This window comes from Antechinus flavipes, chromosome 6 (assembly GCF_016432865.1).
Source record: "Antechinus flavipes isolate AdamAnt ecotype Samford, QLD, Australia chromosome 6, AdamAnt_v2, whole genome shotgun sequence".
Lineage (NCBI taxonomy): Eukaryota > Metazoa > Chordata > Mammalia > Dasyuromorphia > Dasyuridae > Antechinus > Antechinus flavipes.
This window is the reverse complement of record NC_067403.1, coordinates 180702436-180715931: the sequence shown is the minus strand read 5'-3', so window position 1 is coordinate 180715931 and position 13496 is coordinate 180702436.

The following is a 13496-nucleotide window of genomic DNA, read 5'->3' as shown; positions in this document are numbered from 1 at the left end:
GAAGATTCTCTATTCTGATTTCAACTCAAACTGCTCCCAGCCCCCACCAAGAGCTACTCATATAACAAACTTCCTTCAGATCAATTCCTTGCAAGGGCCAAAAGCAGAAATCATGTCAAGAAACCTCCCTCTCTTTGGCATAGCTATGAGACTGCCCGCTGAAAAGAAATTCTCTTTTCAGCATTACTCCTTCTTTATCTCTCTCACCTATTTCCCTAACAGGACCTTATTTACCTCTCTGTTGGGATTTCTCTGCTAGATCTTTACTTCTCTGTTGGGACTTTGCCACTAAGGAAGTCAGCTTGCAAAAGCTGACTTCTCAGTTCTAATAATAAACTTCTTTGTCAGTTTAACTTTTCAGGCATAAATTCATTTACAAAGGACCTGCACCAACCAGAAGGGGTATCCTACAACGCCCTGCCTTGCGCTGAACCTCATCAGAATGGTTTGGGATCCAAATTCAGTTCTGCCATATACCAAATACCAAAGCGTGTGTTCTCTAGCTGTCTACTGGTGATGAAAAAGATGTTTCTGCTAAGTATGAAACATCGTGCATTCTGTGGATCCCACTTGAAGGCTTAGCTGATCCTGCCAGAAATGTCAAGCCAGCATGACAATGAAATATGTATGAGAGTCCTGAGAGTGAAGTCAAGGACTTCCACCTGGCAGGACATATCTAGCTGAGTAAGTCTGATTGACTCCATGCTCTTGATCCCAGAAGTTTCCAAAGAGGCTCTGTTTAGCAGTGTAAAAGATAGTTCACCCTGTAAATAAACAGCCCAACCCCACCAACCATGGATACAGAGAGTGGTGGAATTTGGCACAGTTGGGGGGCGGGGAGGAGGGTCATTCAACCAGAGAGGCACCATAAGGACCCAGCTGCCATTAGGAGCCATGATTGAAGAAAGAGTTAGAGAGATTTGAAGATAATCCTTATTTCTCCTAGAATGCATTTCTGATTTCCGTGTCTTTCTGGGGAATATGCAGTTCCACTCTGGTCAAATTGAGGCAAGTACAGGGGAGAGAATTCAAAAGGAAAAATGACAAGGAAGAGAGCCTTCAGTTGGCAACATCAAACCAGCCCAAAAGAGCAGGAGAAATCCAGAATGTCATAAATAGAAACCCAGATTTAGAGTCAATAATACTTGGGCTCAAATTAAACTTCAGATACTGTTAGCTGGATAGCCCAGACAAATCACTTAATTCTTCTGGGCCTTTGTTTCCTAATCTGTAAAATGAGGATTTAGATTCAGTGACCCCCGAGTGCCCTCCACTTCCAAATGCGTGATGATTATGATCTCTCTGGGCCTCAGTTTCCTTACCTTAAAAAATGAGGGGATTAGATTTAGTGCCTTCTAAATAAGGTTCTTCCTAGTTCAATATCTATAATCCTAAATCTCTTGTTCCCCTCAGTTTCCTCATCTGTGAAATGAAAGGATTGGATTTTGTGGTCTCTAAGGATAATATTTGGTTATATTTACATAATTATAATTTATAATTATGTGTCACTACAAGGTAATGGTTTATGAGGGGAAGGAGATAGAGAATAAGCATTTATTAAGTATCTACTGTGTGCCAAGCATTATGCACATATTATCCCATTTGATCTTCACAACAACCCTATAAGGTAGGGGTTGTATTATCCCCATTTTATAGGTGAGAAAAGAGAGGCAAATAAAAGTTAAGTTATATAGCTAGTAAGTGTCTCAGGTTATATTTGAACTCGGGTTTTTCTGATCTCAGACCCAGCTATCTAGAGCTACTAAATGCATACCAAGAATAGGAAAGCAATTCAAACATATGACTTGTCAGGAGGCAATCCTGTCTCTCAATCCACAAATAGTGATGGAGAGAGAGCCAGAGGATGATACTGGACCTTCTGGTTACCTGCCTAGCCCTCTTTCTATTCCACTCTGAATCTGTTTTAGGATATCCATTTATATCTTAGAAGAAGATGCATCTTTCTGACTTCATGAGTAATATGGAGAAATTCTGGGTTTCCAGGACTTTTCAGTATAAAATGAAAGGGCTGCATTAGACTGTCTCAGTAAGCTTGGAGATCTCTTTTTGGTCTAAATGCATGATACAGTCACTTCTCGAAGCCTTGGTTTCCTCATCAGTAAGATTAGGAGGTTAAACTAAATGGTTTCTGAGATTCCTTTCAGTTATGAATCTATGTATGATCTTGTGACTTCTAGAAAAAGAAGGTACTATAGAGTTCATTTAGTCTAATGATCTGTTATGAACTAAGACAGAAACATTAAGCAACTGCCCTAAAGAAATTGGATAATTATGGCTAAATAAATTGTGGTATGTGATTATTAGAGAATATTATTATTCTATGAGAAATAATGAGCAGGATGCTCTCAGAAAAAAACAAACAAACCTGGAAAGTTCTTTATGAACTCGAGCGAAGTGAAATGTACTGTACATAAAGTAATAGCACTGTTCTGGGATGGCCAGCTGTAAATGACTTTGTTATTCTCATCAGTACAATGATCCATGTCTACTCTGAAATAGCTAATGAAAATTCCTATCCATACCCAGAGAAAAAACTGATTGTGTCTGAATACAGATTAAAGCATTCTCCCTCTCCCTCTCCTTCTCCTTTTCCATCTCTCTTTTCTTCCCCCCCTCCCTTCTCTCTCTCTCTCTCTCTCTCTCTCTCTCTCTCTCTCTCTCTCTCTCTCTGTCTCTTGGTCTGTCTGTCTCTCTTTTTAACTTTATTTTTTTAGGGTTTTTTAATAGGGTGGGAGATCTATGTTTTCTTTCACAACATGACTTTTATGTAAATGTGTTGCATAATTTCACATTTGGTTTCTTAGTGGGGTCTGGGATTAGGGATAAGGGAGAGAACCTGAAATTCAAAAGTTCTAAAAACAAATGTTAAAACAAACATTTTTAAATGTAACTGGGGAAAATATTAAATAAATATTTTTTAAATGGAAATTGCATAATTTTCCTGAGCTCTTCATATAGAGTTATCTCCAGATCCCTTATCTTCTCTGACTACCCTTTATTGTGGTTGTTGTTCAATCACTTCAGTCATGTCTAACTCTTCATGCCCCATTTGGACTTTTCTTGGCAAAGGTACTGGAACAGTTTGGCATTTCCTTCTCCAGTTCTTTTTACATATGAAGAAACTAAGACAAATAAGATTGAATGATTTGCCCAGGATCACATAACTAGGATAGGATTTGAACTCTTGAAGATGAGTCTTCCTGATTCCAAGCCCAGTTGGACTTAGAGTCAGCAAGCCCCAAGTTCAAATCCTTCCTCAGATGTTTATTAGCTGTGTGACTCAGGCTAAAGCACTTAGCCTTCATTTGTCTTAAGTTTCTCATGTGTTAAATGGAGATAATAATGGCACCTACATGTCAGGGTAGTTATGAAAATCAAATGAGATAATATGTGTAAAATGTTTTATAAACCTGAAAGTGCTATATAATGCTAGCTACTTTCATTATCCCCCACCATTTTCATTCTAGGTTGTCTAATCTATCCACTTAAAAGATGTTGGACATTTAAAGTAGGGAAGACACCAGTAAGCCTTCACTCAATTACTCATTTTATAATAACAGCCAAAACATAAGAAAAGATACATTTTATCTCAAAATAAAAAGGACACAAATTTTGTCTCAGTCTAGGCAGATAAAGATCCAAAGGGAAGCTCAAATGTCACATTAGGTAGCCAGGCAGATCCAAATAAATCCCTTTGTAACAAAACTTCATTTAGTCATTTGATAGATATTCATCGAGTGACAACATCCTATTGGGCATTTGACAAACTCTAGCCATATGAGCTATTCAGTCATCATTGTATGTGGATACTCAGAAGGGACAATTGATAAACTGGAATATAAAACATATTTTATTCTCCTATTTTCTCCCCCCCGCCCCCATCCCAGCAATTGGGGTTAAGTGACTTGCCCAGGATCACACAGCTAGGAAGTGTTAAGTGTCTGAAGGCAGATTTGAACTCAGGTCCTCCTGACTTCAGGTCTAATGCTCTAACCATTATGTCACCTAGCTGCCCCTATTCTCCTATTTTCTACAGTAAGATACAGTAGATAGAAAGCTGGCCTTAGAAAAGATCTGATTTTCAAGCCATTCTCCAATTGATAAATGGTCAAAGGATATGAACAGACAATTTTGAAATGAAGAAATTGAAACTATTTCTAGCCATATTAAAAGATGTTCCAAGTCATTATTGATCAGAGAAATGCAAATTAAGACAACTCTGAGACCACTATACACTTCTCAGATTGGCTAGGATGACATGAAAAGATAATGATGAATGTTGGAGGGGATGTGGGAAAACTGGGACACTGATACATTGTTGGTGGAATTGTGAACAAATCCAACCATTCTGGAGAGCAATTTAGAACTATGCTCAAAAAGTTATCAAACTGTGCATATCATTTGATCCAGCAGTGCTACTACTAGGCTTATATCCCAAAGAAATACTAAAGAAGGGAAAGGGACCTGTATGTGCCAAAATGTTTGTAGCAACCCTTTTCATAGTGACTAGAAACTAGAAATTGAATGAATGCCCTTCAATTGGAGAATGGCTGAGTAAATTGTGGTATGTGAATGTTATGGAATATTATTGTTCCATAAGAAATTACCAACAGGATGATTTCAGAAAGGCCTGGAGAGGCTTACATGAACTGATGCTAAGTAAAGTGAGTAGAACCAAGAGAACATTATACATAGCAACAACAAGATTATATGATGATCAATTCTGATGGAAGTGGCTTTCTTCAACAATGAAATGAACCAAATCAGTTTCAATTGTTCAGTAATGAAGAGAACCAGCTACACCCAGAGAGAGAACTATGGGAAATGAGTGTGAACCACAATGCATTTCCACTCCCTCTGTTTTTGTCTGCTTGCATTTTTGATTTCCTTCTCAGATTATTTTCGCCTTCTTTCTAAATCCGATTTTTCTTGTGTAGCAAGATAACTGTATAAATATGTATACATATATTGTATTTAACATATACTTTAACATATTTAACATGCATTGAACTACCTGTCATCAAGGGGAGGGGGTGGGGGAAAGGAGGGGAAAAATTGGAACAGAAGGTTTTGCAAGGGTCAATACTGAAAAATGACTCATGCTTATGTTCTGTCAATAAAAAGGCACAATTATATAATTATATATATATATATATGTGTGTGTGTGTGTGTGTGTGTGTGTGTTATATATACACACACACACACACACACACACACACATATATATATATACACACACACACACACACACACACACACACACACACACACACCTCTTCCAAAACAGGGGGGAAAAAAAGAAAAGACCTGATTTCAAATCCTGATTAAAAGATAGTACCCATGTGATCCTTAGTAAGTCACTTAACCTCTGTCAGTGGTGTGCTGGAATTAGCTCAGACTGGTTCATAAGAGCTGATTGCTAAATTTTCAATATGAACATTTATACCAGGGAATTCAGCAAATGCTTACAAGTCAGGGCTTGGTTTTTTTGTCATTGTGGAATTCTAGATTTAAGAATATGATAGGGAAAATGTTAGCAATGTAGATCAAACTTTAAAGTTTGTGGGTACTTTTTTTTTTCCCTTAGAGACCTCGTCATTAAGCTTTTATCAGTATATCACTGTATCAGTCTTCTCGACAACACTCCAAGATTATAAATTTCAGAGAAGGTTCCAATTTGTATTGGGAAAGGGAGTTTCTTCATATGGTATTCTTTATACTAGTACAACCATTAGTCTAGTCCCTATCTATATCCTTATTTTCCATAGCACATCGAGCATTGATCATCCTAGACATCAGGTGCCAGTATTACCCATTATTGACCTACAATGGAAAGAGATCTGAATGTAAAGATCTATGTTCAACCCTCTGTTTGGCTACCTAATATGAGGATAGAATGTATCTATTGCTTTTTCTTAATGTTTTGGCTGCATTGACCCATGTTGAGAACATTTAGGGACACATTGCTATTGGGGTGCCTTATGCCTAGACCCTGGAATCTCATCAGGCAGACTTGGGTCATTTGGCAGGAGAGAACGGTGAAGAGAATGGATCATCCACTAATAGAGAGATAGTCTCTGATATGGATGAAGTGTCTGAGGACACAGAGAAGCTGCTGAAGTATCTGACAGGGCCTTGGCTTGAGTGTCCTGGGACTGATTGTCCAGGGGAGTTGCTGGAGAAGATGGAGAGAGAATAAAGCAAGCCAGTAAGTGTTAAATATTTGAGATTACTCCTTAATTTTATAGTTTAGTAAAGGAGGGCTCAGAGAGTCTGAGAAGCCTGCTAACATTTGTAAACATCTTACAAACATTATTCCACTGGAGCTTTGTGGTAGCTGTTCTATGATCTTGGCACTATAGGTACAATTTAGGAATGGCAAGGATGGATATGATACAAAGTCTGGTTCATCCCTGTGGAAAATAGGAGCAAGATTGTCCCAACACAATGCTAGCTAGCTGAAGGAAAGGGCAAATAGGTTTAAGACTTCCCAGGCTGGGCAATCTCTCCTCCATTCCTCAAGGATTTTGTACAAAAATTACATCTATTTTTCACTCATCAAAAAAGTCAAATCTAGGAGTATGGTTTTATGGAGTTCAGGAAGTAAGCTGTTTTTCTGATTGTTCTCAAGAGTAGGATAGCCTTTAACTTACATTCTTCAGATAAGCTCCTTCTCTCCAAAGGTTGATCTCTCCCAGGAGGATCTGCAGTGATTTGGGGGATAGGACAATGAAAAAACAGTGACATCCAAAAACAAGAGTGTCAGAAGAACTTCAACATTAATTAGGAATCCCACTTCGCCTTGACTCTGAGCCAGTTACCTTCTATCACATGAATAATCAGACATTGCTGGGGTCTTTTTTGCCTTTTTTAATGTATTTTTATTATCCAAGCATCCTTGAATATATGAATGTAAAAGAGCTTATAAGATGATGCCTTATTCTATGAAATCAAATGCCTTTTTGTAATCTTTAAACAATAAGCACAATAGGATTTTATATTCTCTTTGTCTTTCAGTTAATTGTAAGATAGTAAAGATGCAGTCCATGGTTGATTATTGCTTGTGAAAGTCTCCTTGTTCCTTTACTAATAATCCCTTCATTGAAAATGCTTCCATTCATATATCAGTGCTCTCATAGAAATTTTCTATAGATTGTGGAGTAAGCATAAAAGCTGTTATTAAGTAACATTCTCTTGGCCACTTTAATATTAATAAAGTCCTCATTTCCCCCACATTTTTGGTGTAACATCCTTCACATACATGTCAGTCCCTCAATACTCTTTTCATTGTATCTCCTCCATCATAGATCTTTCATATCCAGATCTGGTCCTTTCTCTCCCCCCTGCCTTTTTTGTTCTCCTGAGTACATTTCTACCTCCTTTGTAAGCACCTAAGGACTGAGAAATATTAAGGTCCAAGTGTGATGGTTCCACTCACCAATTCTTGTCTTGTATTCATTTATCATTCTGTCAGTTTCCTTGAATGCTCTTTGTATGACTTTGCTTAGTTATTTGGCCAAGATTTCTTTAAACTGGTTTTATCCTCCACTGATTTGTAAGATGCATCTACTCACAATCATTGATCCTTTTTCTTCCTAGGATTTGACAGATAAGTTTGTATTCTAGTCCTATGCTATATTTAAAAACCACCTCTCTCCAACTGTCAGTAAACCAGACATTTACAGACTAAGTGTATTCTGAGTTCTTTTGACCTCCGTATTGCAAATTTTCATTGGTTAAATGTTTAGATGGATTTAGGAATAAATCATTTTAATATTATATATAATTATATATTTTTCACACTTTTTTAAATGTTATGATCTCATCTTGGATTAATTGATGGTTTAACTGATCACAGATAAATGATTCAAGGACAACTTCCACAACAATAATAAGTCTTTTTCCTATGAAAATGCTTTCTATTTCCTTTTGATGGTGTTAATTGGGGTCCTGCCATGTTTGCATCCATCCATTCTTTTCTTAAATTTGTTGGAAAACTAAGAAAATTACTCTTCCTTTGCTATATACTTAGTAGAGAACATCTACTACTCCACTCTGTCAAAGGACATTATCTGTCCTCTTTCAAGCAATTTCCCATTCTACTATTACTTCCCACAAAATGTATTAATTTCTTTACATCACTACTCCATTCCCCTTGATTTTTGAAGTTCCTCTTATATCTTTAGCCTGGTTGGTTCTTTCCCCACTCTTTTATGATCCTTCTTTGTTCTTTCCTTTATAGCAGTACCCCTCTTCTTTTTACAATAATCTATAAACATCCAAGAAATCATTTCATTAGATAATCTTTTTATGGTACTTATTTACTTTTCTTGAGTTCCTATTGCTTAAGGTATTTGCATGTTGCATAATATGCTGGTCTCTGTTTCCCCCCCTCAAGAAAGGCTCACTTTTCTCTCATGTTGACAATTCATGTTCTCGCATCAGGAATTAGGCTCAGCTTTGTAGGATATAATAGTTCTAGCTGCAAATTCCTTGGATCTAAACAAAAAAAAATTCCTTTCTTTCCAAGTGATTTCTTAGGAATATGGTATTATTTGTGTTGTTTGAAATGCTTTTTCTTCATATTTTACAACTTTCACTTTTCAAATTTTGTGGTTTGCTATTGAAATTTAGAAATATAATTATGATATAACTTGGAGTTGAAGTGTAAGACTTTTCTGGCAATAATTTCTGGATTTTCTAAAGTGATTTTTGACACTATTCAGAAGCTCTGAATAATTTCATTTTTTGCATTATGGCATAAGGTTTCCCACTCCCACCCCCCCCCGTTCTTCTGAGATATCTATGATCCTTAAATTATCTGTATGCATTGTAACTTCAAAATAGTTAATTTCTTTGGTCACATAAAATTCATTTATTTTTTTAAATGGTACTCATTGTTTCCTCTTTTGTAAAATTTCCCTCCACTTCAATATTTTTGTGTTCTCATCTGTTATTTTCTCTTCTAAGAAAATAATTTTCTCTTGTTTGGAAAAATTCTCCAACAAATATTCCATTTTTTTTTTCCTTTGCTATTTGTGCATTGTTTTAATTTTTTTTTTCTTTTTAAGACTTCCTGTGTCTGACCCAATTTCTTCTTTTTAAAGTTTAATTATATCTTGAATCATTCTAGAGGTACTTCATGATCTCTGTGGAATCCATAAGATTCTCTCTTATTGAGTAATATTGATTCATTTTCCTTCATATTACCATATTTGTCCAAAGAAGTTAGGTTTCTTTTTGAGGTTTCAATCATTCTTTCTTCTTTTTTATATTCTTTTTTGGTCTTTTGAATTTTAAGAAAGGACGTTTTTCTCATTCTTCCTCTCTTTCACTTTAGGACTATCAGCTTTTCCTTAGAATTTTCCATCACTTATCTTAGGAAAACCTCCTCGCGATCTGGCCTATCCCCCTTTCACTTTGTCACAAATCTTCAAGTATAGCCTCAACCTCTTCATATTGAGGGTGATAAAAATAGGGTGTTCCAGATCTTTGTCTTATATTGCATGCTGGAGAAAAGACTAAACTAGTTCCACTTAGATTTTCAGCCTACTTTTTCAGACTTGACATTCATTTTCCTCAAGCTTGTGATTCTTAGCACTCTCTGTGCATTGTTAAAAGGACAGGGTTAAGTAGGAGGATTCAGACTAACTCCCCAGTCACAGCTGGGGAGCAGGGAGTCCTCCAACTGGACTCAATCACATCTGGAAGTTTGCTTTTGTAAATAGCCTTGGTCAGACCACATCTAGATTATTGAGATCAGTTATATGTGCTACATTTAGGCAGAAGATTGCCAGATTAGTGAATATACAGAAGAAGGCAATCCAGATATTGAAGGACATCAAGTTTATGCCATATGAAGAACAATCTCAGTTGTTAAGCTTAAACAAAAAGAGACTTGGGCGATAGGAAGGAACAATAGCTGCCTTTAAGAATTTGAACAGCTATTAAGTAAAAGACTGCTTGATCCTAATAGACAGAAATAGGAATAATAAGTGAAAGGTTTAAAAAGATGAATTAAGAAGGAAAAAAATATTAGATAATTAAAGAAAAAGAAACTAACAGAGATGAAAAAAAAAGTTTCTTAATAATTATTTAAATTGTGCCAGAATGGAATTGCTGCCTTGGGAACCTCTCCTTCTGGAAGGACTTTAAGGCAATATTTTATGGCCATTGTTAGGTTTATTGAGATGGAATTCTTGTTCTAAAATGTGTTGCACTGGGGCAGATAGTGCAGTGGTTAGAGCACCAGCCCTGAGGTCAGGAGGAGCTAAGTTTGAATCTGACCTCAGACACTTAACTCTTCCTAGCTGTGTGACCTTAGGCAAGTCACTTAACCCCAATCGCCTCAGCAAAAATCAATAAATAATGAAATGTGTTGGACTAAACAGACTCTTGAGGTCCCTTCTAGTTGTAAAATTTTGTAACTCTTTAGCATAGAGTTAATCATAATGGTGTGTGTCCTTTTAGTTCTAGAGAGCATCACTTTTCATAGGATAGTTAGAGTGCTCTCTCTGTCTCAGAGACAATTGTCTACAGTTGTAGCTCAGTTGGGCTATATCTATCTCAGAGTCCCAGGGTATGCTGAGGGTCTTATGAATAATTTTTTCTCTATTGCTATCAACTCAGGCCATGGAAAAAGTGCCTAGAACATAGTGAGCGCATGCTATTTGATTTATTATTTCTTTTTATAGTACTTTTTTATAATTTGTGGATGCCCATTGAATTAATGCATCAATGTACATATATGAGATTTGTACCCCATCTGTTATAACTCAGTGACTAGCACCTGAGTTCCATTTAACCACTTACCATCAAGTTAGGTTTTACAACAGAGACATCAAAGACATCACCACCAAAAAAAAAAAAAAAAACCCAAAATCCAAAACATGAAAACATTTTCCTCAGCACCTTTAAGATATGTTCACCCCTATATCCCATGAGTTTCTGGGGAGAGTGGGAAATAGACTCCAAACTTAGCTCAGTTCTTCTATACTTTTAGTTCCACCAAGTTCTTGTCCAAAGGTGACATCTCTACTGGATGAGTCTTTGTTTCAGCTTTCACTGGCATGGGAAGAGATGATCACTCCTGAAGATTACTTCTAGGAGCATTGATGTTAGTGGCTGCAACATTTGTCTGGGATCCCACTCTCAGCTTCATATGTCTTGATCTTCTGACTTTCAAAACCACCAAGGCCAGAAACTATACTAAAAAGAGGGAGATTTTAACTCCCTAGATAATGGGATGACCACGCTATGCTTTCCCTCCAGGAAACTTGAGCCATATAAATAAAGAATGAGCAAAATGCAAAACAAGAAAAGGCTTTAACAATTTCTTTCCAGATTGTTGAGTCCCCCCCCAACAAAGATATATGTTCCATTTCTCCCAAGGATTCAAAGTTTAGCTGTGACATATTGACTCAAGCTCCATTCTGGTGCTTCTTCCCTCACTCCGGTAACATCACCAATGATTCCTGCTCTAATATTATTTGCCAATGCCAATTAGTACCTCTTCAGTACTAGCTGATAGCTATTATAAGCAATTACCATCAATCCAGCATAAGCAATCATCAATCAGTTTTTACAAAGAGATATTTACAAAGAAGATATCATAAGAATAGAAGTCCAATCACACCCCATACACCAGAGAGTACATTTTCTTTTCTACAATCTTGATCCCTAGAGATTGTACCACTAAATGAGAAAATGGCAGGTATAAACATGCCTTTCCCCACTCCCCCACTACACACCCCAAGTTCACTTTCAGGTGCAGCATAGTCAGTGGGTAAATTGTTTTGTTTTCAAGACACAGAATGCTGGGTTAAAGCAGATTGCTCATCAAGGTTAGTTCTTTCCTGGATTTAGCAATTATTCCTTGGATGATTATTCTGAAGGTCACAGTCTAATCTGTTTTATCGCTGATGCTCATATACCTAGGAAGAAAAAAAAAAAAAGTAGGGCCAGCTAGATGCTGCAATGGAGAGAATGCCAGGCTTGGAGTCAGGAGCATCTGAGTTCAAATATGGCTTCAGACAATTATTAGATGCGTGATTTTGGGCAAGTCATTTAAATTCATTTGCCTTAGTTTCCTCACCTGTAAAATGAGCTGGAAAAGGAAATGGCAAACTCAGTATTTTTGCCAAGAAAACACCAAATGAGGTCACAAAGAGAAGGACATGACTGAAATGATTGAACAACAAGAAAAAGACACACAATCAGCACAGAAGAAACACTAATTCTATGCATTCAAAGTCACTGTGGCCTGAGTGGAAAGATTAAGCCTATGGAATGACCTCTTCCCACATGGAATTGTACAGTAGTTGTAACTTAATTTATAACCAGGCAAAAAAGATAGAATTTCTCCACCAAAGCCTATTGCATTTACTTTCATTTTCAATTCAGTAACCGATTTAATTCACCATGAAACTAGATGACAAGAAAGTTATAGGATGCATGTGGATGTTTTAAACTGGGAGCAGGACTCACCTATCATATCATCACAAACTTCTAGAAACAGAGTCACAACCTCCCCATTTGGTTGACAGTAGATAGAGCTCCTTTCTCATGTAACAATAATGGACCCTCTAATGGCTAATCTGATACATCTCCCCCCTCTCAGTTATACAAGTGTACATGTATGTGTATAAATATGTATGTATGTTTATACATGCAGATAAATATAAAAATAATAAAATATGAAGTATTTTGATAGGGAAGGCACTAGCAAGTTGAAAAAATCAAGAAAAGCTTTACAGAAATACCTTAGAAGATTGATATGAGCTGATAAAGAGGCAAGCAAAACCAAGACAATAATGACAATATCATAAAGATAATCAACATTGAAAGATTTAAGAAGTCAATACAATGACTAGCCACAATTCTAGAGAATTCATAATAAAATATATTTTTTACCTTTTGGTAGAGAAGTAATAAATCCAAAGAACATATTGGAATATTTTTCATCATGGCCAAAGAATTTTTATTACTTGACTATACATATTTATAATAAGAGTTTTCTTACTCTTGCTTTCTTAAAAAATTTTTTTTTCATATGAAAAAAGAAACCTTCACATGGAAATTGTTGGTGGAGATGAGCCTTGAAGGAAGAATGGGATTCTATTCCATGAGATGGAAGTAAGGAAAAGGAACAAAAAAGATATGGGGTATCATGTGTGAGGGACAAAGATTAGACCATTTTGGTCAGATTGCACCATGTGGGAGGGAAAATAAATGCTCATTGAGGTGAGAGGTATTGTTTGGGGAAAGTCCATCCCTTATTTGGTGGCCATTGGAATGGAGAGGGGGTGATAAATGTCAAAAATGTTGCTAATGTAGATTCTGTGTAAATAAGATTACATGAAAGAGATGGGAAGAGTTCATTTTGAGACATCATTCTTCTGATACATGAGATGTTATCAGGATACTCAAGTGGAAATGTGATGGTTTTGGGGAATTGTGATGCCAGAATGCAAATG